Source organism: Mustela nivalis (assembly GCF_964662115.1).
Source record: "Mustela nivalis genome assembly, chromosome: 7".
Lineage (NCBI taxonomy): Eukaryota > Metazoa > Chordata > Mammalia > Carnivora > Mustelidae > Mustela > Mustela nivalis.
This window is the reverse complement of record NC_139026.1, coordinates 31,764,050-31,791,632: the sequence shown is the minus strand read 5'-3', so window position 1 is coordinate 31,791,632 and position 27,583 is coordinate 31,764,050. Positions and strand designations below refer to the sequence as shown.

The 27,583-nt window shown below is 33.2% G+C and overlaps 1 protein-coding gene across 5 annotated transcripts in view; it reads right to left on the bottom strand.

Annotated features, from left to right (window-relative positions):
• Window positions 1–27,583, bottom strand: part of MGAT4C (MGAT4 family member C) — a 735,527-nt gene that overhangs the window by 552,712 nt on the left and 155,232 nt on the right. The window contains exon 1 of one of the 5 annotated variants that reach the window (XM_082738950.1): window positions 6,501–6,741. The exons of the other annotated variants lie outside the window; for them this stretch is intronic. The gene's annotated coding sequence lies outside the window, so the exon portion shown is untranslated. Of the gene's footprint in view, window positions 1–6,500; window positions 6,742–27,583 lie in introns of those variants that run through there. 5 annotated transcript variants of the gene reach the window in all.

Genomic DNA, 27,583 nt, shown 5'->3' with positions numbered 1-27,583 from the left:
CAAAAACCAGTAAAATATGCACAGACCAAAGAGAAAGAAATCAAATATATTACTTAAGAAAATCAGCAAACCATGAAAGAGAGAAAGACAAGAAAAGATCAGAAAAAAATCTTTAGAAATAACAATAAAACAATAAAATGACAATAAATACATATCTATCAATAATTACTTTGAATATAAATGGGCTGAACACTCCAATCAAAAGACATAGGGTAAAAAAAAAAAAAAAGACAGTGTGACATACTGGATTAAAAAATAATAATAATAATAAGACCCAACTATATGTTGCCAAAAAGAGATTCATTTTAGAACTAAAGACACCTGCAGACTGGATGTGAAGGGATGGAGAAAGAGCTATCATGCAAAGGGATATCAAAAGAAAGTCACAGTAGCAGTATTTACATTGGACAAAATAGACTTTAAAACACACTGTAACAAGAGACAAAGAAAACTATAAAATATTAAAGGGGATAATCCAACAAGAAGATATAACAATTGTAAATATTTATACACCCAACATGGGAGCACCCAAATACATAAAACAGTTAATAACAAACATAAAGGAACTAATCAATAATAATACAATAATAGTAGGGGACTTAATACCCCACTTACATCAATGGATAAATCATCTAAACAGAAAATCAACAAGGGAACAATGGATTTGAATGACACACTGACCAGATGGACTTAAAAGATATATTCAGAATAGTCTATCCCAAAACAGCAGAATACATATTCTTTTCAAGTATACATGGAACGTTCTCCAGAACAGATCACACATTTAGGCCATAAAACAAGCCTCAACAAATTCACAAAGATCAAACTCCATATCATGCATTTTTTCTGGCCACAATGCTAGGAAACTAGAACTTAACCATAAAGAAAAATTTGGAAAGACCACAAATATATGGAGGTTAAACAACATGCTAGTCAAACAATAAATGAGTCAACAAGGAAATAAGAGACGAAATAAAAAAATTAAATAAAAATGAAAATGAAAATACAATGGTCCAAAACCTTTGGGATGCAGCAAAGCAGTTCTGAGAGAGATATTTATAAGCAATACAAGCCTAACTCAAAAGCAAGAAAAATCTCAAATAAACAACCTACCTTACCTTTAAAGGAGCAAGAAAAATAACAACAACAAAAGAAACTGAAACCGAGAGAAGGAAGGAAATAAAGACTAGAGCAGAAATAAATGATATACAAACTAAAAACAAACAAAAACCAGTAGAATACATCAATGAAAACAGGAGCTTGTTCTTTGAAGAAAAATACCAAAAAAACAATAAAACTGATAAACCTCTAGCCAGAATTATCAAGAAAAAAAAAAAAGAGAGAATGAACTCAAAAAGTAAAATTACAAATGAAAAAGGAGAAATATCAACCAACCCACAGACATATCAAGTTATAACAGATCATTATTAATAAAACTGTATGCCAAAAAATTGAATAGGCTAGCAAGGAAGACATGCAGTTGGCCAATAGACACATGAAAATATGTTCAACATCCCTCTTCATCATGGAAATAATGCAAATCAAAACTACAGTGAAATATCACGTCACACCTGATGGCTAACATCAGAAACACAAGAAAATACAAGTGTTGATAAGGATGTGTAGAAAAAGGAAATTTCTTGCACTGCTGGTGGGAATGCAAACTGGTGCAGCTATTTTGTAAAAAAGTATGGGGGTTCCTCAAAAAAGCTAAAAATAGATATATTCTATGATCCAGCAATTGCACTACTGAGTTTTTCTCCAAAGAATACAAAAACACTAATTTAACAGTATACATTCACCCCTACCTTTATATCAGCACTGTTTACAATAGTCAGATTATGAAAGCAACCACACACACACACACACACACACACACACACACACACTGAAATATTATTCAGCCACAAAAGAATGAAATCTTGTCATTTGCAATAACATAGAATGAACAAGAGAGTATAACTCTAAGCATTATAAGTCAGTCAGAGAAAGAAAAATATCATATGATTTGACTCATGTAGAATGAAAAAAAAATGAGCAAAGGGAAAAAAGAGAGAGAAAAAAAAATTAAGAAAGAGACTCAAAGAAAGAGAAACAAATTGGTAGTTACCAGAGGGAAGTTGGGTGGGAGAATGGGTGAAATAGGAGATGGGGGTAAAGGGGTGCACTTGTGATGAGCACTGAGTGATATATGGAAGTGTTGAATCACTATATTACATACCCAAAGCTAATATACTAGTCTATGTTAACTAACAGGAATTAAAATAAAAAATGCAAATATGAAGGAGAAATTAGATATTCTCAGATAAACAAAAACAGGGAGAATCCATATGTCCACAGAAAAACTTATATATAAATAGTCATAGCAGCATTATTCATAGTAGAGAAAATAAGGAAATAGCCAAAATGCCCATCAGTAGATGAATGGATAAACAAAATTTAGCATCGGGCACCTACGTGGCTTAGTTGGTTGAGTGACTGCCTTTAGCTCGGGTTGTGATCCTGGAGTCCTGGGATGGAGTCTTGGGATGGAGTCCCATATCAGGCTCTCTGCTCAGCAGAGAGCTTCTCCCACCGAAATCTCTCCTCTCATGCTCTCTCTCTCTTATTTTCTCTCTCTCTCCCATGTAAATAAATAAATAATAAATAGATAAATAAATAAAATCTTTTTAAAAGGGGGGGTGAAATACTGATATATACTATATCATGAATGAAGCCTGAAAACATGCCAATTGAAAGAAGCTAATCACAAAAGACCATATATGATATCATTTATACAGTGTATCCTTAATAAATCTATAGAGACAAAAGTAGATTAGTGTTTGTCATGGGTTGGAATGAGAAGGGTATCAGGTCTGAATACTTGAGCATGGAGCTTCTTTTTCTGTAATGAAAATATTCTAAAATTAGTTGTGATGCTTATACATCTCTGAATATCCTAAATATTAGTTACTCTTATACTTTAAAAGGGTAAATTTTATCATATATACATATATACATTATATTTCAATAAAACTTTTATGAGAATCCCTCTGTTAAAAAAAATGAAAGTGAAATAGAGGATTTCCCAGATCCTCAAAACGTGAAAGAATTCATCACTTGCTAGACATGCATTTATAAGTGAATACTAAATTACATCACTCAGGTAGAAAGAAAATGACATCATATGGAGATCCAGATTTACACAAAAAATAAAGAACATTACCAGTAGTAAATATGTGAGTAAATATATAATTTTTAAAAGTTCTACAAGTATCTTTAAAGACTTAAAGCAAACAAATGAAAAGTATTGTATGTGTTCACAAAATATAAAGAAATAAATTATGTGACAATAGTTTAAAGTTTGATAGATATAGGAAAACATTTAAATGTTCATACATTTTACCTGAAGTACTGACTTTTACTCTAAGTTGACTAGGCTAAGATAAATATTTTATAAATCCTAAACCAACCACTAAAAATAATACAACATAAAATTAGGTCTCTTAAGCCAATTTTTAAAGTAAAATAAAATCATAAAAAAAATCCTCTTCTCATAAAAAATGGATTAAAAATAGGAAAAGTAAATGAATAAATGAACAGATGGAGAAAAATATGAAACTAATAGAAAGTTGAAAAATATAAACATATCCATTTAAATAATTGCATTAAATTTAAATGGAATAAATGTCCCATTTAAAAGGGAGAATGTCATATTGAATAAAAAAGCAACATATAACTATATACTCCTTTCAAGAAATCTTTCTTAAATATAAAAATACAGATTTTCAAAAACCCAAAAAAGGAAAGATACACAAATGAATTAAAAGAAAGCAAACATGACTGTATTAAGGCAAGGTTGAGACTACACCAGATAAAGTAACAAAATTGTTATGTAACACAACCAGAGGATATAATAATTGGATGAATATGTGTCATAAAATGAAAATAATATATTTGATATGTGCATGTAAATAGTTCAATTCTTCTTTTTTTTAAATAGCCCATTTTTTTCCTGAATTATTTCTTAAGTTAAAAGAAATTGTAAAATCTTATTTTATTTTCCTTGATAAGGATTATGCCCCAATAGGTGAAATAAACTTGAATCAAGAACTTACTTTGTCCAAAGCAGACAACCTTAATATGTTCTAATTTTATCACACAACTTGTATTGTGGTGATTGTTGTGGTTTAAAGTCTAATGAAGAGAAAACTATAAGGCAGTGTAGCTCAGAGCAAAGGCATGTATGTGAAGTAATCCAGATACAGTTTGAATTCTGGTTTTAGAAATTACATACTTGGGGCGTCTGGGTGGCTCAGTTGGTTAAACATCTGCCTTCATCTGGGTCTCCGGGTCCTGGGATTGAGCCCCACATTGGGATCCCTGCTAAGTGGGAGTCTGCTTCTTCCTCTCCCTCTGCCTCTGCCCCTAATTCAAGCTCTCTCTCTCTCTCTTAAATAAACAAATAAAAAAAAAAAAAACAAAGAAATTACATGCTTAGGCAGGTTTCTTGACTTTCTGATATTTCCTAGTATTACTTAGAGGATGATAGATACTAATTTATTCACAAAACATTCTGGAAATCGTACTAAATGAATAGTAATTATTATCATTAGGTCATAAAGCACTGAAAAATTGTGTGGGGGAAATTCTACTGGAACTTAATTTCTAAGATAAAATGCTTACACACAAAAAGAGTTATTACTGTGTAAATTCTGTAAATTTACTTATATATATATAATATTTATTAGTAAATTCAAAGGGATAGTGCATTAAACATCACATTTTACGGAGCTAATTATTTTATATTCTATCATGTGTAATTATAATAGAAAGTAATAAATATCTTTTAAAAATAATGTTATTCCAGGTTTTCAGCTAAGAAGGCTTGAGACATAATGGAATGTTGGCAATGAACCATAGATTATTTCCCTTCTCACCCATGTTAATATTTTAAAAATATTTTAAATTATGTGACTATAAAAATATTCTAACATTATCTAATCCTAAAATACAATTAGGCTCTATTCACTATCTCTTTGTTTCCAATTATTTTAGTAATACAGATGATGTAAAAATTAACTATGGGAACTGCCTTTCCTTTTTAGACTTGTAGGAATACTTAATATTATTCTTTCAGCATCTCCTAAATTCCAAAGCTGGTGGAACTTTTGAAGTGCCTAGCAAGGTACTATGACAGGAATCCCCTCAAATTTTCATTATTAAGAGAATAATGCAACTTAATCTGACTTTTCTCCTTTAGGATGAAAACAAACAAACAAAAACCGCATAATTTCAATTATAATTAGATGTAGTAAATTTGTACAAATTCCCTCTCAATATTGTCGTTCTGTAATTATAATGCTCTAGTTCAGTTGCGTTAAAAAATTAAAGTATCCATAGTCCCACCCCCTTCTCCTGCTGTGAAGTGTGTAAACCTGGTGATTCACAGACCTGTACCCCTGGGGATAAAAATACATGTTTATAAAAAATAAAAAATTAAACATAAAAAAAATTAAAGTATCTAAAGCTGCGATAACTTGGTTTCATTATTATTGTGCTTATATTAAAATGTTTACCTAAAACCCAATGGGTAATTGGACTTTAAAATTAAATAATATTGTGTTATTTAGCTATAACATCTTAGATCGTTAAGATATCCCCCTCCATAATTCCATATACAATGTATGAATTCCTTCATTTTACCCAAGGTGTTTCTTACTGTAGTAACAAACAATAGCATATATATTTTTAATTTCCCATAGATGTTTCTAACTCACTAAGGTATTTTGGGAACAGAAGGAAAAAAATATTTTCTGAGTAACATAATTAAAAGGAGTGTATTGTAAATATAAATGGGAATATAAAAATAAGGAAACATTCTCAACAAGCATGTTAAGAATTAGAAAATAATTCATAGTCATTTAGGCAATATAATAGATGTGTAGCTTATCAGCAGTTCTGGCTATTTAACAGTGAATTTTCTAGTTTTCTATAGATCAAGTTAGGATTATAGGCATCCATTCTCATCTTTGTGCCACTTGGTGTCAGGATTCTAGCTCTACCATTTATTAGCTGTGCAAACTTGAAGTTATTTAATTGGTCCATTGTTCAATTATCATATCAGAAATAAGATGAAATTAAAAATAGTACTGAATCTGTGGATTTTTTTTTCTTGTATATTTGACATACAGCATCACATTGGTTTCAGTTGTAAAACATAGTGATTTGATAACTTTACACATGACACTATGTTCACTACAAGTGTAGCTACCATCGGTCCTGATATATCACTATTATGGTATCACTGAAATTCCTTATGCCTTTTATTCCCATGACTTATTCATGCCATAACTGGAAAACTATACCTCCCATTCCCTTTTATCCATTTTGTCCAACCCCCTCCCACATCCCTTCTGGCAACCATCAGTGGGGTGGTTTAAAATGTATTAATTATTTATTTTTTGTAACAAATTACCACTGATTTAGCAGACTAAAACAACATCCATTTCATATCTTACGGTTTCTGTGAATCAGGAACCTGGACATAGGTCTTCTCTTTAGGATCACATAAGGATGCAATCAAGATTTTGGCTAGGCTGAATTCCTTTCAAGAGTTTGATGTCTCTTCAAAATTACATCAGTTGAATTCAGTGTCTTGTGTTTATGAGACTGAAGTCCTTGTTCTCTTGCTGACTGTCAGCCTAGCTTGGCTCTCAGCTCTGGAAGGCCTCCTAGAATCATGCCAAGACCTCTCACAGGTCCTCTGGCAATAAGAGAACTTACTTCTTCAAGGCCAGCTGGAGAATTTCCTATTTCTGTCTGCTAAGATGAGATCTTATTTAAGCTAAAGTAATCACAGGGATAATTATCTCATGACTTGCGCCATAATCTATTGGTTAACAGCAAGGAACCCATTCTGCCCATCATAAAGGGAAGATTACATAAGCACATGACTCACTGAGATGTCACCTTGGTTTGTCTAACACATGAGGATTAAATTAACTGATACAGGCAAAAGATTTATAATATTGTTCAGTAAAAGCACATTCTCAGTGATTTTAGCTCTTAGCTACTACTGCTGTTGTTACATAGTAAAGCTTTCTACTTTTTATCATATGCTTCTGTTTGCTTTATGAATTCAATGGCTTCAACTGTTAGGCTGCTATAAAAGTTTCCTTATGGTCTTCTCTCTAAAGAGTCTTTCTCTTTCTGGGGTGCCTGCCTGGTTCAGTCAATAGACCCTGTGACTCTTGATCATGGTGTTATAAGTTCAAGCCCTATGTTGGGTGGAGAGTTTCCTTAAAAAAATAAATTTAAAAAATCTTTGGGGGAAATAAAACAAGTCCCTTTTACTGGGCCTCTGGCCCCTGGCTCTCTATGCATCGAAACTGTTATCACAAAAGTGAAGATGACTGATGAAAAGATACCAACTGAGAGATAAATTAAACATTTGTCTTTAATAAGGGTAGAGGTTAAAACAACTTACTCTTATTTATCCTTATGAACAGGGAGACCATATTGCACAATGGATACAATAGCATGCTACCAGCTAGTCATGTCACTCTTTGGTTTTTGCATCCCTTGAAAGTCAAATGTAGATTTCATAGCTCATGAGGGTGAAGACCAAGACAGTTCCTCTGACAAGTGGAATGGAAAGAGAGGGTTAAACTGCTATGGCCACTCCCCAACAAATGAGGACATAGAGAACCCATGGATCAATTAACAATAATATATCTTTAGTTAGTGTTAGTTAGTGCAACCATGGATTAATTAACAATAATACATCTTCTTCTAGGAATATCACATCTACTCTCCTTATCAGCATGGTAACTTGTCTGTACAGGTACTTGCCATTGTCAATAGGTATTTTATACTAGGTTGGATTGTAGGTGAGTGTCCCAATAGTTTTCCCTGAGGTTCCTTTATAAACAGGTAATGTATCTCTTGGTCTGCAATTTCCTATAGTCACCTTAACATCCCATCAGTGCTGCTCTTTACAAAATTTCTATAATCATGATAATATCCTTGATAATATCCCAAACATTTTTTATTACTATGTCAATACCTGCATAAAATATCCAAAGAGATGATTAGATTATGAAAAAAATAGTATCAGATAAATATAGTTTTCCATTTTCTTTGATAAATATAGTTTCCACTTTCTTTCATTTTCTATATTATTTAATCAACTGAAATACTTGTGCTTCACCTTTTTGTATCAACAGGTATTGCTTTTAGCAAATAGATTGATTTACTGATTTGTGACTTTATCTTCAATCATACATAACTTGAATAGTTGTTTTCTATATTTTGGAGAACTAGGAGATTACCATTTCAAGTTATCAATGTACATCAGTTATACAATGCTATCAAAATGTTTATTCCATATACATTCATTGTGTCTCATAATAAATTCATGACTATAACACTATCAGCATAATTCAATATATAAGTAATTTACTGATACCAAGTGTTGGTCATTATTAAAGATATTTCCTTTCTAGAAATACCCTCTTTTTTGACACCTTACCAGATAGAAAGAGGATTATAACCAAGAGGGCAAATTTCAGTAATTACATTCCAAAATATTTCTGGGGTCATAACCACTGGCTGATTATAAAAAGGACAGTTCTGTAAAGAAATGAGTTGCGAAGTAGCATGCATTAATTACAGACCATTGATTGCCCCTGGGCATTAACCTCTCATCTTCTACAATCTGGATCATTCCTACTAACTGTATAATGAACATAAATATTTATTCAGGCTACTTAAACTGTTAGGAAGCCGTACTGCAGGCTTACTTTCATTTTATATTTTCAAGTACTCTGAGTTCCATACCATCATTATTTTTTTTTAAGTTGGTATTCTAGGATTTCAGACTACACAATTCTGATTCCATTTCTATTAACATACTAAAAATTTCATCTAGATGAATAACGAGAATCATTTTAAAAATTGAGTTCTAGCCAAACAGCCCCAAATATTGAGGTTATAATAGGCCAAATTTATAAAACTTCCTCTCCTCATTGTGGAACTATCATTTCCAACTTGATTTCTGAATCAGAAAATCTTCTGGAGCTTCTCTCTCCCTTCTGGCAATTTTTCCTTCCCACCACTTTATTTTTAAATATGTTACTTAAAACTCGTGGAGGTACCACAGGCCAGTTAAAATAACACTCAGATTTATGCCTTGTGATTATCTGGACAATGATCTTTAAATCTTAATAATCTTACTGTTTTTCCCATAAGTTGTATTAGCCCTAAAATTCCCCAAACTACTCAATCTCTAATATTTCTTCCTTAAGAGTACACAGATTTCATCCACATTGTCTTCTTAACCCACAGTCTGAGAGGACTACAAAAATTTTCATGATTCCTGCTTCCATATCATAAGAGTTTGGAGAATTCCTTCTTTCCACATTCATTTTTCTTTTTTTTCTGACCAAATGAGTAAGGTGTTATATACCATTTGTGGATTATTAGTTTCAATGAACACAGCATATGAAGCTAGAGAGCAGGTAGTTTGACCTTTTAAACAGACTTACTTTTACTTGTGTAACATTTTTTTCTATCCATTTATTTCTTTAATCATTTTATTACTTCTATCTATAAACTAGTTACCTTTTGATTTAAATCTGACAATAAGTCAAATGCTGGGAATCACTGTATCTACTATAGCAGGAATTAAATCTCAAAAGGTTATCGAACTGTTTTGGAGCACATAGGAACTTCTTGTATCAAAACCCAACACCTTCCTAAAAATAAATCAGCTCAATTTAATTAGAGAGCTTTGTTAATCACTGACTTTCAAATGAGAGAGTCTTTCTACTATAATCCAGGACATTTGTTCATATCCCTCAAACTGGTAAGTCAGCATATCCCAAGTCCCTGTTACGGACTGAATCATATGTTTTCCCATAATTCATATGTTAAGGCACTAACCCTCAATGTGATGATATTTAGAAATGGGGTCACTAAGAGGTAATTAGGTTTGGTGAGATCATGAAGTGGGGATTAATGCCCTTAAAAAAAGAGACACCAGAGAATTTGCTCTTTTTCTCTCACAGTAAGGAACGGCCGTGTGAGCACACAGAGAGAAGGCAGCCACCCGCAAGCAAGAAAGAGAGCACTCAGCAGGAACTGCATTCACCAGCACATTGATCTTGGACTTCCCAACCTCCAGAACTGTTAGAAATAACTTTCTGTTGTTTCACTTACCCAGTCTATGATAGTTTTGTTATGGCAACCTGAGTTGACTGAGAGAGTTTCTCCAAATAGCCATAAATATATGTAAGGATACTTAAAAATCCAGATTCAGTTCAGTTCTTCTCATTTTGAAATAGTTCAAAAACAAAAATAAATTACTAGATAATGCTTCTAACAACTCCAATCTAAGTCATTTTTTCTTTTGTTATTTAAGGTCTTGAATCTTTAGGTGACTATAAGCCAATCCTACTGTCTTTTGAGCTACCATCAGGTTTTTTTGTTTGTTTGTTTGTTTTTGTTTTTTGTTTTTTTAGGATTTTATTTATTTACCTGACAGAGAGAGATCACAAGTAGATGGAGAGACAGGCAGAGAGAGAGAGAGAGGGAAGCAGGCTCCCGACTGAGCAGAGAGCCCAATGTGGGACTCGATCCCAGGACCCTGAGATCATGACCTGAGCCAAAGGCAGTGGCTTAATTCACTGAGCCAACCAGGCTCCCCGAGCTATCATCAGTTTTAAATATTTTTTCAAATTTAAAAATTACTATATCATCAATGTAGTTGAGTATATTCTCTGGAACTATCACTGAATCCAAGTCATCTGGCACTGGTTGATTACAATAGATACTCTTGAAACAAGATTATGAAAAATAACTGCATGCCTAACCATGTAAAGGAAAAATGAGATTTGATTTTCTTCTGCAATTCAAATGAAAAAGAAAATACAGTTTGCTTCTTTCTTTCTTTCTTTCTTTCTTTCTTTCTTTCTTTCTTTCTTCCTTTCTTTCTTTCGTCTTTCTTTCTTTCTTCTTTCTTTCTTTCTTTCTTCCTTTCTTTCTTTCGTCTTTCTTTCTTCTTTCTTTCTTTCTTTCTTTCTTTCTTTCTTTCTTTCTTTCTTTCTTTCAGATCAACGACAGCTCAGTATTGTACAGCAGCCTTCTTCATTTCCTGGACCCATAATTTTGCTTTCTACTAAATTATATAATCCTCATCACATAGAAAAGTAGTTCTCAGCCAATGGTGCTCTCAGGGGATATTTGGTAATGTATGGAGATATCTTTGGTTGTCACAATTGGGATGAGTGTATAGAGTGGAATATAGTGATTAGAGGCTCAGGATGTTGCTAAATGCCCTACAGAAGCCCAGAATAGCTTCCCAAACGAATAATGACCCAGTTCAAAATGTCAAACCTTCCAAGTTTTAGAATCCAAATTCATATCCTTTTTGGACAAGTCAGAGGTGACTGTTGCCCCCCAAAAACTCATGTAATAAAATAGACTTAAAAGAAACACTGCTAACTAAAACATTGGTTGCCATAATATCTTCAACTAAAGCATTCATTTTTGCCATTGCCATGATTCCTTATCATTATTTATATTTTCTGTAGTAGTTTCAGTACAACAGAATATTTCCCACTTAGTATGCCTTATGACTCTACTTTAAAAAAAAAAAAGTTACCTTCTATAGACTCATTCTTCCTTTGAAATTCTAATATTTATTTAAATAATATATTAAACAAAACATCACCTCTTGGAGGAGAGAAAATGGCAATATTCACATGTATGGTGTGACTTACTCCATAAGAAACAGAAATGGATTCTTCCAAGGGAAGAATCTCTCAGATCAGCCACACTTCCTTTAATGTGATATAATCATGGCTTTTTATATTTTCTGTATAATTGTATCTTTTTTTTTATTGCTACTATACCAAAATACCACAAATTTAGCAGCTTGAAGCAACACACGTGTTATCTCACAGTGTGTGGAATTAGAAGCCCAGCATGGATCTCATTGGGCAAAAATCAAGATGTTGTCAAGTCTTCTTTTCTTTCTGAAAGTTCTGGGGGAAAATCTTCATCAAATTAAAAAAACAAAAAAACAGACAATCTGGGTTATTGGTAGAATTCAGTTTCATACAATTGTAGGACTGAGGTTTCCATTTCCTTGCTGCCTATCAGCAGGGTGCCCATATTCCTTGGGCACTCATCCAACCTTTTCCATCACCTTCAAAGAAAGCATGCACAGGTAGGGTTCATCTCTAACTTCACTTTCTGCCTCACCTCTCCTCTCCTTTCCTCTTCTATTTCTAAGGACTCTCACATGATTATATGAGGGCTACTTAAGTACTCTAAGACAGTATCCCTGTTTTAAGATTGGGTGATTAGTGACCTTAATACAACTGCAAAATTCCCTTCACATCAGAACCTAAATGAGGGTTTGATTGCAAAATCAGAAACGGGCATCTTGGGAAATATCTGTAGAATACTGTCTACCACAGCACTGTAATTTGAATATTAAATATATGGTTCCCCCAAAGAACCCCAGAGAACCATGTCATGTAATGTTTTAGATCCCCAATTAGGGGTGTTGCAAGAATATCCCATCTTTCCCATATGACAGAGGGAAACCCCAGAGTCTTAATCTTCCCCCTTATGCTAACAGAATGCATTCATTTTGAACCTACCAGTTTAAAAAAGGAAGAGGTTATTTTAATTCTATTCTCAAAAGGGCTTTTGTACTCTCATTTTCTTCCTCTGGATATCACTTAGAGTTTTCTTTAATTCTTGTAATTCATGATAATATCTTGAAAGGTTACTTGAGTAGGGCTACTGGGATTTCTGTTTTTATTTCTGTGTGCCTTTGCTCAGGTTTTACTTATATTTGTTTGTGAGGTCCTAGAACATTAATTGGCAAAGGCAATGTCTACAAATAAGAAATGAAATATTAAATGAGCCTACTGAAATGTCATGCCTTTTATAACTAAATTACATTCAGTAGACATTCATTTTTTTTTAATCTGTCTGGAAGCCATTCTTCCTTACAAACTTCTAATAAGGTGACTTTCATTCCCTTGCTGTCAGAAAATAATTCCTTTACCTACTACAGTCATAAATTTAGTAGGAAGTCACCAATTATAGTATCTCATCACCCTCCTCACAGGTGACTTTTTTAGAGTTTAACCATCGTGTAAGACACTTTTGATCAACATATCCAACAATTTTCAATTCTCTTCTATGTTATCTGCCTCCACCATAAGAGTTGAAAAAGTGACATAACTCTTTTTAAATGTGAAACTCCTGTGAAGGTTAAAATGGTTAGGTCATTTTTACTCATCAAGGTAAAATTTTGGTATATTATTGTATCAGAGTCAATTAGGATAGATATAGCACATGGATGAAGTGTTTGAATTTGGTGGTGACAGAAGTCCCTAAGTAATGTGGCCAGTGGATGGGAAGTATCAAAATTTTCAAAACGATACTGAAATGGGTGACTTGTTTTAATTAGAAGCAAAAAGGTATCAGGCTTTCTCTAGTTTAAAATTTTATTTGGAGGCATTCATTTATTTTATTTACTCTGTCAACTTGTATTAATTAAGCACCTACTTTGTGCAAGGTACTGTTTTAAGAACTGGGGAGGCATGCTAAATAGGACACACATCCAACATTTATCAAGTGCTTTAGGTATCAGGCTATCTAAAGGTTTATGATATGTCAGTAAAATCTATGACCTCAGTAAGTTTTTCCCCATTTTGCACATTAGAAAATTAATAAAAAGCCTAGTTATTTAAATCAAATAACAGCTCTATAAGAGAAGCAACAAGGATTAATGCCCAAGAAATATGACTATAGAAATTAATTATGAACATTGTAAATGTTTTATAATGAATACAAAGACCATATTAAAAAACCTTTCCCTGAAGCATATTGAATATTATGAAAATGTGTTTTTCTCTAGGTCCCAAAGCCCATATTCCAATTTATTCCCTTGCTATAGCCATACTTCTAACACTCATCAGTGACATTCAGTTATTGATTTTCCTTTTCCAACTCTTCATACTAAATTCTTTGAGAGCCATAAAAAAACCTCCTCATTATAGTGCAATACAATATGAGAATGGAAAAGATTCTTTATTTGGCAGATAGAAATATTATAAAGAACAATTTGAGAATCTTAATAATCCCTTTGGCCATTTTTGTCTCAAATTGAGCTCCAGTTCCTTCATCCTTTGGTCTACTCTGCTCTCTATTGCACAATCTCATCAACCAAAAATTTTTTGCTTTACTCAGCATACAATAATAATTTGGTTACTTATAAAATTCCTCTGAGGACATTGGGGAGGGTATGTGCTATTGTGAGTGCTGTGAAGTGTGTAAACCTGGTGATTCACAGATCTATACCCCTGGGGCTAATAATACATTATATGTTAATAAAAAAAAAAGAAGAAGAAGATGAGTAGCTACCAGGGATGGTGGGAAGGATGAGTGAATAAGCAGAGTACAGGGGACTTATAGGACAGTGACAATACGCTATGTGATGGTATAATAATGGATTTGTGTGATTATATAATTGTTCAAACCCATAGAATGTACAGCAAGAGTGAACTGTAAAATAAACTAAGGACTTTGGGTGAAAAAAAACATCTGATAATAAAGGTTATATTTCAAAATAATTAAAGTAGACTTACATTATTGTTTTTATGTATTAATTTACATATGACATCAAACAATGTATTCTTTAATACTATTTCATCACAAATCTCTCAGAATTATCTAAAGGAGATAAACTTTAAAATACCTATTAACAAAAGAAAGCACAATAAGACCTCTAATTGTGAAGAATAAACTAATGGTTGTCAGAGGGGAGGCATTGGGGATAGGCAAAATATGTAAAGGACAGTGGGAGATAAAGTTTTCCAGTTATGAGGAATGAATAAATCAGGGTAATAGGAGGCACAGTATAGGGAATACAGTCAATGATATTGCAATAGCCTTGTATGGTGAAAGGATGGTAGCTACTTGTGGAGAGCACAGTGTAATCTAAACAAAAGTTGAATCACTATGTTGTATACCTGGAACCAATGCAACATTGTGTGTCAACTACACTTAAGTAAAAAAATAAATTAATTTGTTAAAAAGAAAAAAATCTATCAGCCCAAGAACTTTGTAGAAGTATTTTCTACTTATGTTTTTAGGTCATTGATGGACAGAAAAACAAATGTTTTCTATGGATTACCAAGACAATTAAGGTGAAACAAAAAGAGAAAACACAAAGCAAACCTATCAATGATTTAGGAATATACAAACAGTGGCAGCCAGAACCATACCAATAGTATATTTATTTGATTTGATGAGATAAATGGTTTAAAAAGGATCTAAGTTTTTGAACCTCAGAACTGATCCATTCCTAATCACGTAGTACAATGAGCCAAATATCTATGTACTCCCAAATTTTTATGTTGAATCTTAACCCCCAAAGTGATGGTAATTGGAGTGGGGCTTTTGGAAGGTGATTAGGTCCTGAGGAACCCCCATGGAGCACTCACAATTGAGATTAGTGATCTTAAGTACTCCACAGGAGCACCTGGGTTGCACAGTGGGTTTGGCACCTGACTCTTGGTTTCTGCTCAGGTCGTGACCTCAGGGCTGTGATCTTAGGGTCCTGATCTCAGGGTCATGAGATCGAGCCCCATTTTCACCATGGAGTCTGCTTGGGATTCTCTCTTTCTCTCCTTCTGCTTCTCTCCCTCCTTTGCACATGCTCTTTCACTCCCTCTCAAATAAATAAATCTTAAAAAAATAAAATAAAATAAAATAAAAGGACTCCACAGAGCTCTTTTACTCTCCTCCTACTGTGTAAGGAAACAAGGAAAGAAGGACATCTATAAACCAGAAGTGGGCTCTCAAAAGACACTACATCTATCAGTGCCTTGATCTTGGAATTCCAGCCTCCAGAACTGTGAGAAATGAATAGCTGTCATTTAAACTACAGAGTCTATGATTTTTTTTTAACTGAAGTCAAAATGATTAAGATACCCAGTATTATTTTATTACCATTTGGCATAAGGCTTGCTCATAATGCATGTTTGTACATTATATGCTCATATAAAAGTTCCCAATGTGTCAGGGGAAATTTCTAGATAACATTGCATAACAGGAATTGAATAGCTGTTAATATGTACCAATGCCTAATTTTAGTTTTGACTGGAATCAATAGCTCAAAATTTCCCAACACCAGAATAGAAAACTTAATAACATCAAGATTATAAAGATTCTTAGAACCCTTTTCTCCTCTAACTGGCCTCCTGTGCTAGGAAGTAGATCAATTAATGATAGGCTTTGTTAAGTATTTGATTTCTGACATTCACTGTGGTCAATTTAATATGCAGTTACAATTCTTTTTTTCAAATATATGTCATTTATGGCTCACCCATTTTTGTTTTTCCCTAATAAATTTTGCCTCATTTTTAATTATTCAAAAGATCTCTTCACTTACCATAGCCAAGTACTTTATATTCCCATAGGACTGATTTGAATATGCTTCATTAATTCTCAAGTTAAACCCATGAAGAGTATAATTATGTAAATAAACACTGGAGTTATTTTGATTGAATAAAGATTAAATAGAAAATATGTCAAACTTTTTAAAGTAGAAGTTCTAAAATAAATGGAGAATTATTTCAGACTGCCAAAACACTAAGTTTCAAGGATTCTAATGTGAAGAACTGATCTCTGATAGGAATGTATGTGGAGAGAGGGGGGCAGCACTGATTTGATTGCTTTCCTGTAGCTAACAGAAGATAAAGAATAAAGTATTGCAAAAATTCTCTAAGCAACCATGCTTAGCTGGGAATATGATCGCTATGATAAAGTCAGAAAAATAGGCAGGTAATCAACAAATCAGCACAGAATGTTTGGTGAAAGCAAAGGAAAACATAATCCCTACAAAAAAGAGAAAATAATTTGTATCATATTTGTATCAAAGATACCCTGATTGCTGAGGGTTGGTAATATGTAAATAAGGAGAAATGATTAGGCTAGGTAATATATGAGTAAAGAAACTTATCCATGGCTCTATATATGGTCATATTTGTTTGAAATATTTTGCATATTTTAACTAAAAACAGTTTTGATAAAATAGTATGTATTTGGTCAGTAAAAGAGTCTGTCAACAAGAAGTTGTTTGGGTCATGAAGAACATATTTGATAAGCTACTTAAGGATACAAGAATAAAATGGGAACAACAAACAAAGGCAGTGTATCATTCTGTCATTATTACAAGATAATATAAATAAGAATTTGAGACATGCATGAAAAAGAAATTTGTTCAAACTGGAAGCTGAAGATCTCATCTTGGGCATTTGTCTCTCATACTATTTCCCTTGTTGGTACGCTCACAACCATTACAATTGACCCAGTGTACATGGACATATACTGCCTTTTCAATTTTGCCTGCTAACAATACCGCATGGAAAGAAACTCTAAAAGGATAGGGTCAGAGAGTTGTGAACAAGTTAGACTACCAAATTCATCAATAGTGAAATGCCTTGGGCTAGAGTAGAACATGATACAATACTATTCTGTATATTGACAAATAAAGAGTTGCAAGCTCTAGCATTTGCCCAAAGACAAACAGGATTTTCAGATTGGTCTCCTGACCCTTTTACAAGCATCCTAAAGTGACACTATTAACTTGAAATTATCAACTTAATAGTGTCATTTTAGGATGCTTGTAAAAGGGTCAGGAGACCTAATTACACCAGTTACCACAAATTTGACATTAGCGACTTCATTCAACCTCATTAGACATTCAGCTTTATGGTTCTTTCTTTCCCTTTCCATCTTAGATTACATTGCTCATCACATATTGTTCTATTGGCAACATTTTGGCAATCTTCAAAAAGTTAAACATAGGCTTACTCTATGACCCAGAAATTCTAGGTATATACCCAGGAAAATTGAAAATATATATAAACACAAAACTTGTACAGAATGTTCATAACCATATTATTCATAATTGCCAAAAGTAGAAAGAACAATTTCTACTAACTGACGAATGGGTAAATAAAATGTAATATACCCATAAAAATGAATCATATTGAACCAAAATAAGATTGGCATAATAAGACATACCACAACGTGGATGAACTTTGAATTTATTATGCTAAATGGAAGAAGCCAAATACAAAAGGTGAATTATTATATGATTCTATTTATAGGAAATGTCCAGATTAGACAAATCCAGAGAGACAGGAAGTAACTTAGTGACATAAGGAGTTGCCAGGGAGGAGAAAATGAGGAATGACTGATAATGGGTACCTGTCTTGTTTATGTTTTTGTTTTGGTTGAAGAAAATATTCTGGAATTAAAATTTTGTGAAAATACTAAAAGCCACTGAATTGTATACTTTTATAGGTAAATTTTTGTTATGTGAAGTTTATCTCAATAAAAATAATAAAATTAAATAAATTACATGTGGATTTTTAAAGTTAAATATAAATGATAATTAAGATTATAGATTTTTTAAAGAGTCATGTTTATGTACTTGGATTAGAAAAAAATCAGGAAAACAACAAGCCCTTTGACTACATTAGAGGTAAGATGTCCGCTTATTAAAAGAAACCATGTGTGAAATAAACCCTCAAATAGAAGAAGATATTCACAACTGACAAAGGTTTCAGGTTAAGAATACAACAGAGTTTCCACAAATCCATAATAGAAAATAACCTTGTTAAAATTGGAAAATAGACATAAACAGGAATCAAAAAAAGGATATACAAATGGTCAATAAATATATTTTAAAATGCTCAGTATTCATCAGGAAGTTAAAATGAAAACTAAAATTATATACTGTTGCATAATGATCAGAATGAATAAAATTTTCAGAAATGATAATATCAAAGGTTGGCAACAATATAAATTAGCCTATCTTCTGTGTTGCTGGTGGAAATTCAAATTGATACTACTGTTTTGGAAAACTCTTGGGCCTTAGCTACTAGAGATACACATATGCATATGCTGTGACCCAACAGCTCTACTCCAAATGCAAGCCTGTGTGTACCAAAAAACATATACAAGAATATTCATAATAGTGATCTTTCAACCCAAATTTCATTGATAGTAAATGGATTATGTTACATTTTTATTATCATTGAAAATTAATGAATGGCAACAACAACAAAAAAAAGATTTAACCTCCCCTATATTGTGTCTGTAAATGCAGCCACATATGAAATTATCAATTTAATTAAAAATACATGCAAAATCTAATCTATGGTATTAGAAGTCATGATCATGATTTAAGAAGAAGGGAGCGTGAATTTACTGGAAGAGGGAATAGATAGGATTTTCTCACATGCTACTAATGTTCTATATCCTGCATTGGGTGATGGTTATTCAATCACTAAGTAATCAATTATAATTTCTGCATTCTTCTGGGTGTAGTACCTCATGATAATTTTTTTTTAAATTCAAGTTACCAAATAATATTAAACATATGACTTATATATACTTCTGAACAAAACCACATCCCTAAACTTATATAATACATGACATTAATATATCACATATTTATAGTTTATGAATGCATTACATATATAGGATATAGAAAATACAGATGTTTCATGTTTATAAATATAAGGGAAAACTCTAATTGGATGAAACAATATTTAGCAGTGCTTACTTCTAAGTATTTGCCTAGGATGGTGGATATAAACAGGGACTCACTATTTACTCCTGAAATATTAAAATTTTATTTCACTGAGGTCAATCATGTGTCACTTATATAGTGTTTAAATGCAAAATTATAAGCAACATTAAATACATTTTTTTTTCTCACTAATGTCTTCAGAGTTACCAGTTTTAAATCACTGCAATGTAGCATGGGACATTATTGAGGAAATGCTCTGTGGTAAAAATCAGTCACCTGTGTCAAGGCATTTTCAGAGAGCGAACAATATTCAGCAAGCAATAAAGTGAAATCTTGGTAATAATTTCTATTCCTATCCTCTATACCTTCTTAAATCTGCAAACTTTAAAATCTCAGCAAGTTTTTCAGGTATTCAGGGCTGTGGAATTACATGGAAGCATTTCTCTCATAAATCTGTTCTAAAATTTTATAATTCAATATTTTATGATCCTGCACCAAATCTATATCACAGACACTTCTACATTTCATTCTTCTTGACAGCAGTGGCCTTTTACACTTATTTTCAAAAGAGAAATCTAACCATATCAGGAAGTTCAAAACAACATTATACAGTGACTGTATACAGATTTCTGTTTTTCAAACTATATATTTAGTGATGTGCCAATTAGTTTTATTCAAAACTACATAACAACTTTTTTTTGGAGTCTCATGAGTCTAGTTTAGAAGCAAGTTGAAGAGAAAAAGTAGATGATAGATACATAGATTACAGCACTATTGAGTTGATCAAGTACAGCACTATTTCTAAGTTTTCCATGCAAAATAATTGGGATGATAGAAAAACTCTATCAAGGCCATTAAGATCAATCAATGTGATACATCATATTAATAAATGAAAGGATAAAAACTATATGATCATTTTACTAGAAGCAGAAAAAGCATCTGACAAAGTACAACCTCCACTTATGACAAAAACTCTCAATAAAATAGGTTTAGAGGAATCACACCTCAACATTATAAAGTCCATATACAAGAAAGCTACAGCTAATATCATCCTCAATGGGAAAAACTGAGCTTTTCCTTTATGGTCAGGAACAAGATAGGGATGTCCACTCTCACTGTTTTTATTCAAAATAATAATGAAGTCCTAACCACCAGTTAACAAAAAGAAATAAAATGCATCCAGACTGGCAAGGAAGAAGCCAGACTTTCACTATTTGCAGATGACATGAAACTTTATATAGAAAATCCAAAAGACTCCATCAAAAAGGCGCTAGAACTGATAAAGGATTTCAGTAAAGTTGGATACAAAATCAATGTACAGAAATCTGTTGCATATCTATATATCAGTAATGAAGCAGCAGAAAGAAATTAAGGAATCAATCCCATTTAGAATTCACACCATGAAAGATACCTAGGAATAAACAAGACCAAAGAGGTAAAAGACCTATACTCTTAAAACTATAAAATATTATTGAAAGAAATTGAAGATGACACAAAAATGGAGACATGTCATGCTCATAGACTGGATGAACAAATACTGTTAAAATGTCTATAACCACCATAGTAATCTACAGATTTAATTCACTCTCTGTCAAAATACTAACAGCATTCTTCACTGAGCTGGGAAAAAAAATCTTAAAATTTGTATGGAACCAAAAAAGACCTCAAATAGCCAAAGCAACCTTCAAAAAGGAAAGCAAAGCTGGAGGCATCACAATTTCAGAACTCAAGCTCTATTACAAATCTGTAGTAATCAAAACCAGGAACAATCAACAAAACTAAAATGCAACCTACAAAATGGGAGAAGGTATTTGTAAATGATATATCTGATAAGGGACTAGTATCCAGAAACTATAAGGAACTCATCAAAATCAACACCCCCAAAATAAATAATATAGTTAAGTTAAGAAATTGGCAGAAGACATGAACTAACATTTCTGCAAAGAAAACATACAAATGGCCAACAGACACATGAAAAAATGGTCATCGCTCTTCATCAAGGAAATAAAAAGTCAAAACCACAATGAGAAATCACCTCACACCTGTCAGAATGGCTGAAATTAAAAACAGGAAATAGATGTTAGCAAGGATGTGTAGAAAAAGAAATGTTCTTTCACTGTTTATAGGAATTCAAACTGGTACAGTCACTGTAGAAAATATGGAGATGCTTCAAAAAGTTAAAAATAGAACTACCCTAGATCTAGCAATTTCACTAGTAGGTATTTACCTAAAGAATACAAAAATAGTAATTCAAAGGGATTCATGCACCCCAGCAGCATTATGCACAACAGCCAAATTATGTAAACAGCCCAAGTGTCCATGGGTTGAGGAATGGATAAAGATGTGGTGTGTGTATGTGTGTGTGTGTGTGTGTGTATACTTATATGTGCGCACACACACACACACACACACACACACACATATATACCATGAAATATTACTGTGCCATAAAAAAGAATAAAATCTTGCCATTTGCAATGATATAGATGGATGGAGCTAGAGAGTATAATGCTAAGCAAAATAAGTCCGTCAGAGAAAGACACATACTATACGATTTCACTCATATGTGGAATTTAAGAAACAGAACAAATGTGCAGAAAGAAAGAGAGAGAGAGAGAGGCAAACCAAGAACAGTTTCTTCACACAGAGAAAAAACTGTTACCAGAAGGGAGTTGGATGGGAGGTGGTTAAATAGTTGATGGGGATTAAGGAGGGCTCTTGCTGTGAGGAGCACCAGGTGGTGTATGACAGTGTTGAATCACTATACTGTACACCTAAAACTAATATTACACGGTGTTAATTAACTAGAATTGAAAATTAAAAAAAAAAAAAGACTGTGCTAACTTAAAAAAAAAAGTCAGAGTGGGCAATAATCAAACAAAATGTATTTTTCAAGTAGCCATAGCAAGAAAAAATGGTAAATAGCTATGGTTAGACACCAGGATAACTTGGTTTTCATTTGAACAAATCATTATTTTGGTGTTCTTGTATATTGGCTGGCATAAAAATTCACCTAATTTATTCAATAAATACTCACTGGCATGCACTGTATTATAGGAAGAAGGTGGGTAAACATTTGATGTTTGCGTAATACTATAAGAACATGGCTATGAAAACTACTTTCTAGATCTCAAAAATCCAGAAATGACTATTATAATTCAATCTACTGAACCAATCATTCAAGGTAGTATAAATGGACTCTATTCTTGCGAAAATGAAACATAAGATGCCAATAAAGCCATCTCATTTCTATATAATTTCATGAGTCTAGCACATGACACAATTTATGCAGCTCTGGCCACTTTACATTCTATTTTGCTCTCTGCTATTTTTTTTTTTAAAGAATTTATTTATTTGACAGAGAGTGAGAGAAGGAGAGAGAGCACAAGTGGGGGGAGCCACAGAGAGAGAGGGGGAAGCAGTCTCCCCACCAAGCAGGGAGCCCCATGCGGGACTTGATCCCAGGATCCTGAGATCATGACCCAAGCTGAAGGCAGAGGCTTAACCCACTGAGCCACCCAGGTGCCCCTATTTTTTTTTTTTTTTTCACTTCTGTAGTTTGCCTGAAATCTACTGTGGTAGATGGCAAAAATGTTTACACATTTCTCCCATCCCTGTATGTACGCTCTTCAGAGTATTACTTTGTAACTCATGCAATCAAAAGGTGAATTCTGTATTTATATGCCAAAAATTTGGACTTCACCATGTCAATTCATTTCACCGGTGGCATGTAGCTAAGGTGACACAGGCAAAGACTTTCAAAGCAATTGTTCACTGAGGCTTGCCCCCTCTTTCTGTCGGCAATCTTGGGACTATGCTGTGATGAAAGATGAGAGACTTGAGGAGAAACTGCTGAACCAAGCATCCCAACCATTCCAGCTGCTGCCATTTCCCTGCTGACCCACCAGCTGACTAGAGCCCTACGAATAAGCCCAAGTGAGAACAGAGAACTCTCTGGCCACCCAAAGAGTCATCAGAAATAACAAATTATTCTTATTTTAAGTCACTACATTTTGGGATAATTTTGTACAGCAAAAACTGATACAACTACTTTGATAATTTCATGTGTCATCAATTAGGATTTATTTAAAAAATCAAAATTAAGTCAAACCTAAATCAAACTCTTTAAAGGAACCAGGGAATTTATTGCTTCACAAAATTAATAAATCCAGACACAACTAGGTTTTTATGTAAATTAATCAAGATTTCAAGTGATATTGGTTAATAAAACCTGATTTCCTCTTAATTTTATACCATTTCCTATAAATTCAATTTTCAATTAAGTCTACACCTACCTCTAAGAGAGTGTATTTTCTAGAAAGCCTAGGAAATATTGGCACCTGGATAGCTCAGTGGGTTAAGTGTCCAATTTTTTATTTTGGCTCAGGTCATGATCTCAGGTTGGTGAGACTGGGCTCTAGGCTGGGCATGGAGTCTGCTTAAGATTCTCTCTCCCTCTCCCTCCACCCTTTCCCCCTACTTGCTTGCACTTTGTCTTCTTCTATCTCTAAAAACAAAACAAAATAAAACACAACAAAACAAAACAAAATAAAATTTCTAGAAAATTCCACTTGGGTTTAATTACAATATGGGATACACTGATTATCTTCAGTCTAGGTCACATGTTACAATCTTTAGCTGAGTTACAACCTTGGCCTCATATGTATAGTTACCCAGAATGATAATGATATTTTACTGAATGAACGGGAAATAAATTCTAGGTTAGGAGAATACCAGATATTCACTAGACAAAAAATTAGCTGACCTTCTAATGAAATTTTATCAGCAAAATCTATTCTGTCTGATATTAATAGTTATTTAAGATGAATGAGATCTGGAGAATGTAAGGTAATCACCAATTGTTTTCTGCGATATTGTATACATTATGATTGAGTTGTGCTGTGTGAATACTCTGTATCCTTCAATTTTTACCTTCTTTAACTCCCTGTTATCTGGAGAAATTTATTTAAATTTTTTACTGCAAGGATGGGTTTGCCAATTTCCCCTTTTTTCTATCAGTTTTTACTTCTTTAAAATAATGTTAGCTGTTCATTAGAGTTAAAAATGTCTAAATCTTTCAGGTGAAATTTCTGTCTATATATGTGATTTTTGTTCTAAAATCTACTTTTTTCAAAGTTATCTTTTTCTCAATAGAAAGAGAATATATAATTTTCAATAAGCGAAGAATGCATGGTCAGCTAGAGGGAGGGGAAATTGCGTGTTTAGCTATATCACCAGGACCTGTGAGAGAGCACTGCCATTGAAAGACATTATATATTTGAGATATATTCAGTACTCACTACTGGGCACTTTTTTAAGATTTTATTTATTTATTTGACAGATAGAGATCACAAGTAGGCAGAGAGGCAGCCAAAGAGAGAGAGGAGGGAAGCAGGCTCCCTGCTGAGCAGAGAGCCCCATGTGGGGCTTGATTCCAGGACCCTGGGATCATGACCTGAGCCAAAGGCAGAGGCTTTAACCCACTGAGCCGCCCAGGTACCACACTACTAGGCACTTTTATGTGAACTGGGGATACTGAACCAAACACACAGATACCTGCTAGTCTTTAGTGTTTTAATTCAATCATAAGTCATATTGTGGCATTCATTAATTTTGGCAATTTTAATATCCCTACTCAAAAATTTATCTTGTAAATGCCACCAATTTCTTATGTTTTAAAATTGCTCTCCACTATAACTTTTTGTTTTTTCTATGTGTACTTCTGAAATTTGTAGTCCTCGATTTCATTGTGTGATTTCTTAAAAATCTATTTTAATTTTATTTGGGCATTCTATGGTAGGTCCTGCTACGCTTAACTAGGAAATGAACACATGCAAATTTTTTCAATGGCTGTAATAATAACAACAATCAGTATCTATGAGGTGGTCTTTTCAAGATAACTGTGTGCCCTTCACATACCTAATATTTATAACTCAGCATCTTCTGAGAGCCAACAATAGAGTTACTTCTTCCAGAAAACTTCAGTTTTTAAGACTGTTTAAAGATACTACTTCTGGGTCTATAATTTTTAAAGTATTTCTATTTATTTATTTATTTATTTAGTTATTTGAGAGAGACTGAGCAAGAGAGAAAGAGCATAAGCAAGGGGCGGAGCAAAGTGAGAGGGAAAGGCCAACTCCCCACTGAGCAGGGAGACTCACACTGGGCTCCATCAGTCCCAGGACCCTGAAATGGTGACCCGAGCCAAAGGCAGATGCTTAGCCAACTGAGTGACCCAGGCACCCCAGTCTATAATTTTTTTTAAATACCTTTATGTAACAATTTTATACTCTATTGAAATGATCACTCAACTGGCTCTAAGCTCCTTGATGGGAGAAGTAAAATATCATTGAACATTTCATTTCTTGTTATTACCAGATCTTTAATGTATGGGTGTTTATAAGATATTTTGAACTCAATCAGTTTACTTAGATATTAGACAATGTTTTCTGATTCATGAGATTTAAAATCTCAATGAACATGTGAGGGTGGGTGTGTTCATATTTTTTTCATTAGAAGACAGCAAAGCATAGAGACATTAGTGTAAGCCTACCTAACAAATGTACTTTCTATATAAAATTAGATTGCATATCTTTAAGCTTATCCTTTAGCAAGAATCAGATCAAAGGAAGTATTAATATTTAAGTTAAGACCTGATCTCATTTAAATCTTCAGGCCATTATTTTATAGATTCTTTTAAAACATTGAGTAAAGTTTCTATACTCCAGCAAGGTAATATTATACCTGTAGAGTGCTGATAATTTACACACATAAAAACTTTTGCTTAGTATATTTTGGATTGTATATTTTAAATCCCTACTTTTAAAAGAATTGGAATATTTAAAATATTTTAACAATGTTAACAATGCTCTTAGAATTTCAAAGTCAGTAGGACAACTCTTGCCAGACTTTCCCTACTGCAATGCACCATCAGTCTGGAAAATTGAAAAAAGTCAAGGTTTGCTAAATAACTGCTGCCGACTACAATTCTTAATTAAGCCATGCTTTTAAAGTTATAAACTTTAATATACTTTTTCATGGCATTCTATATTTTACAATCACTGCTCACGTCAGAATATATTTCTCTGACAGAATTGGGTATATTTAGTCACTAATAAATGGCTTTGTGTTTAGAAAAAGAAAAGAAAATTTCAAGTAAATTTTCCATTTATTCCACAGCAAGGAATTACATCAGACAGTGGGTTAATACTCATACTAAGCTTATAGTTCTACCAGGTATATCCTTTCTGGGTGTCCAAATATAATTGTGCTTCTGCTTCAGTAGTATTCTATGCTATAGACTGTGCTATGGACTTAAAAACCAACCTCTTTATTATAAAAGGAGCTTACTGATAAAGCAAAAATATTGCAACATATCTCTTTCCACAACACAATAAATGTGTCGTCAGTGCTCTATTAAGTGTACAGAAATGCAGCAGTGACACATTTAAATACAAACTGCTGCAGAAAAAGGACTACTAGCATTTCTAAGGGACTGAAATTAGGTGACTCAGATTTAAACTGTTGTTTCACTGTGAATGATTCCCTTGCCCTCTAGTGGATCCAGACATTGAAAATGATGTCTATATTATTATATATTTTCCAAGAGTCTTCTGGAGACTGAACTGAAGAAGAAAAATCTTCAGTCTTCAGTCCCAGCAAAGCCCTCATTGACTTAAGAGAAATTTATCAATGTAAAGGGATTGGTTTATTACTACTTTAAAACCCTCATGCATCACAAAAGGATTTGCTAAATACTTTCACGGGGACTTCCCTTGCTGCCAAGGGGCTTTCTGAAAGGCACTGAACCTTTTGGTGATTGAAATGTACAGTCCCCCTGCAATGAATTAACATAATTGGAATCAGGACTAGATGTTTTTATAGGAGATGATTACGTGCAGTTCCAATAGTATCATTACTTCAGCCTATCTTATCCTTGAGGGTATAGGAAGACTTGGAAATGGGTTTTAA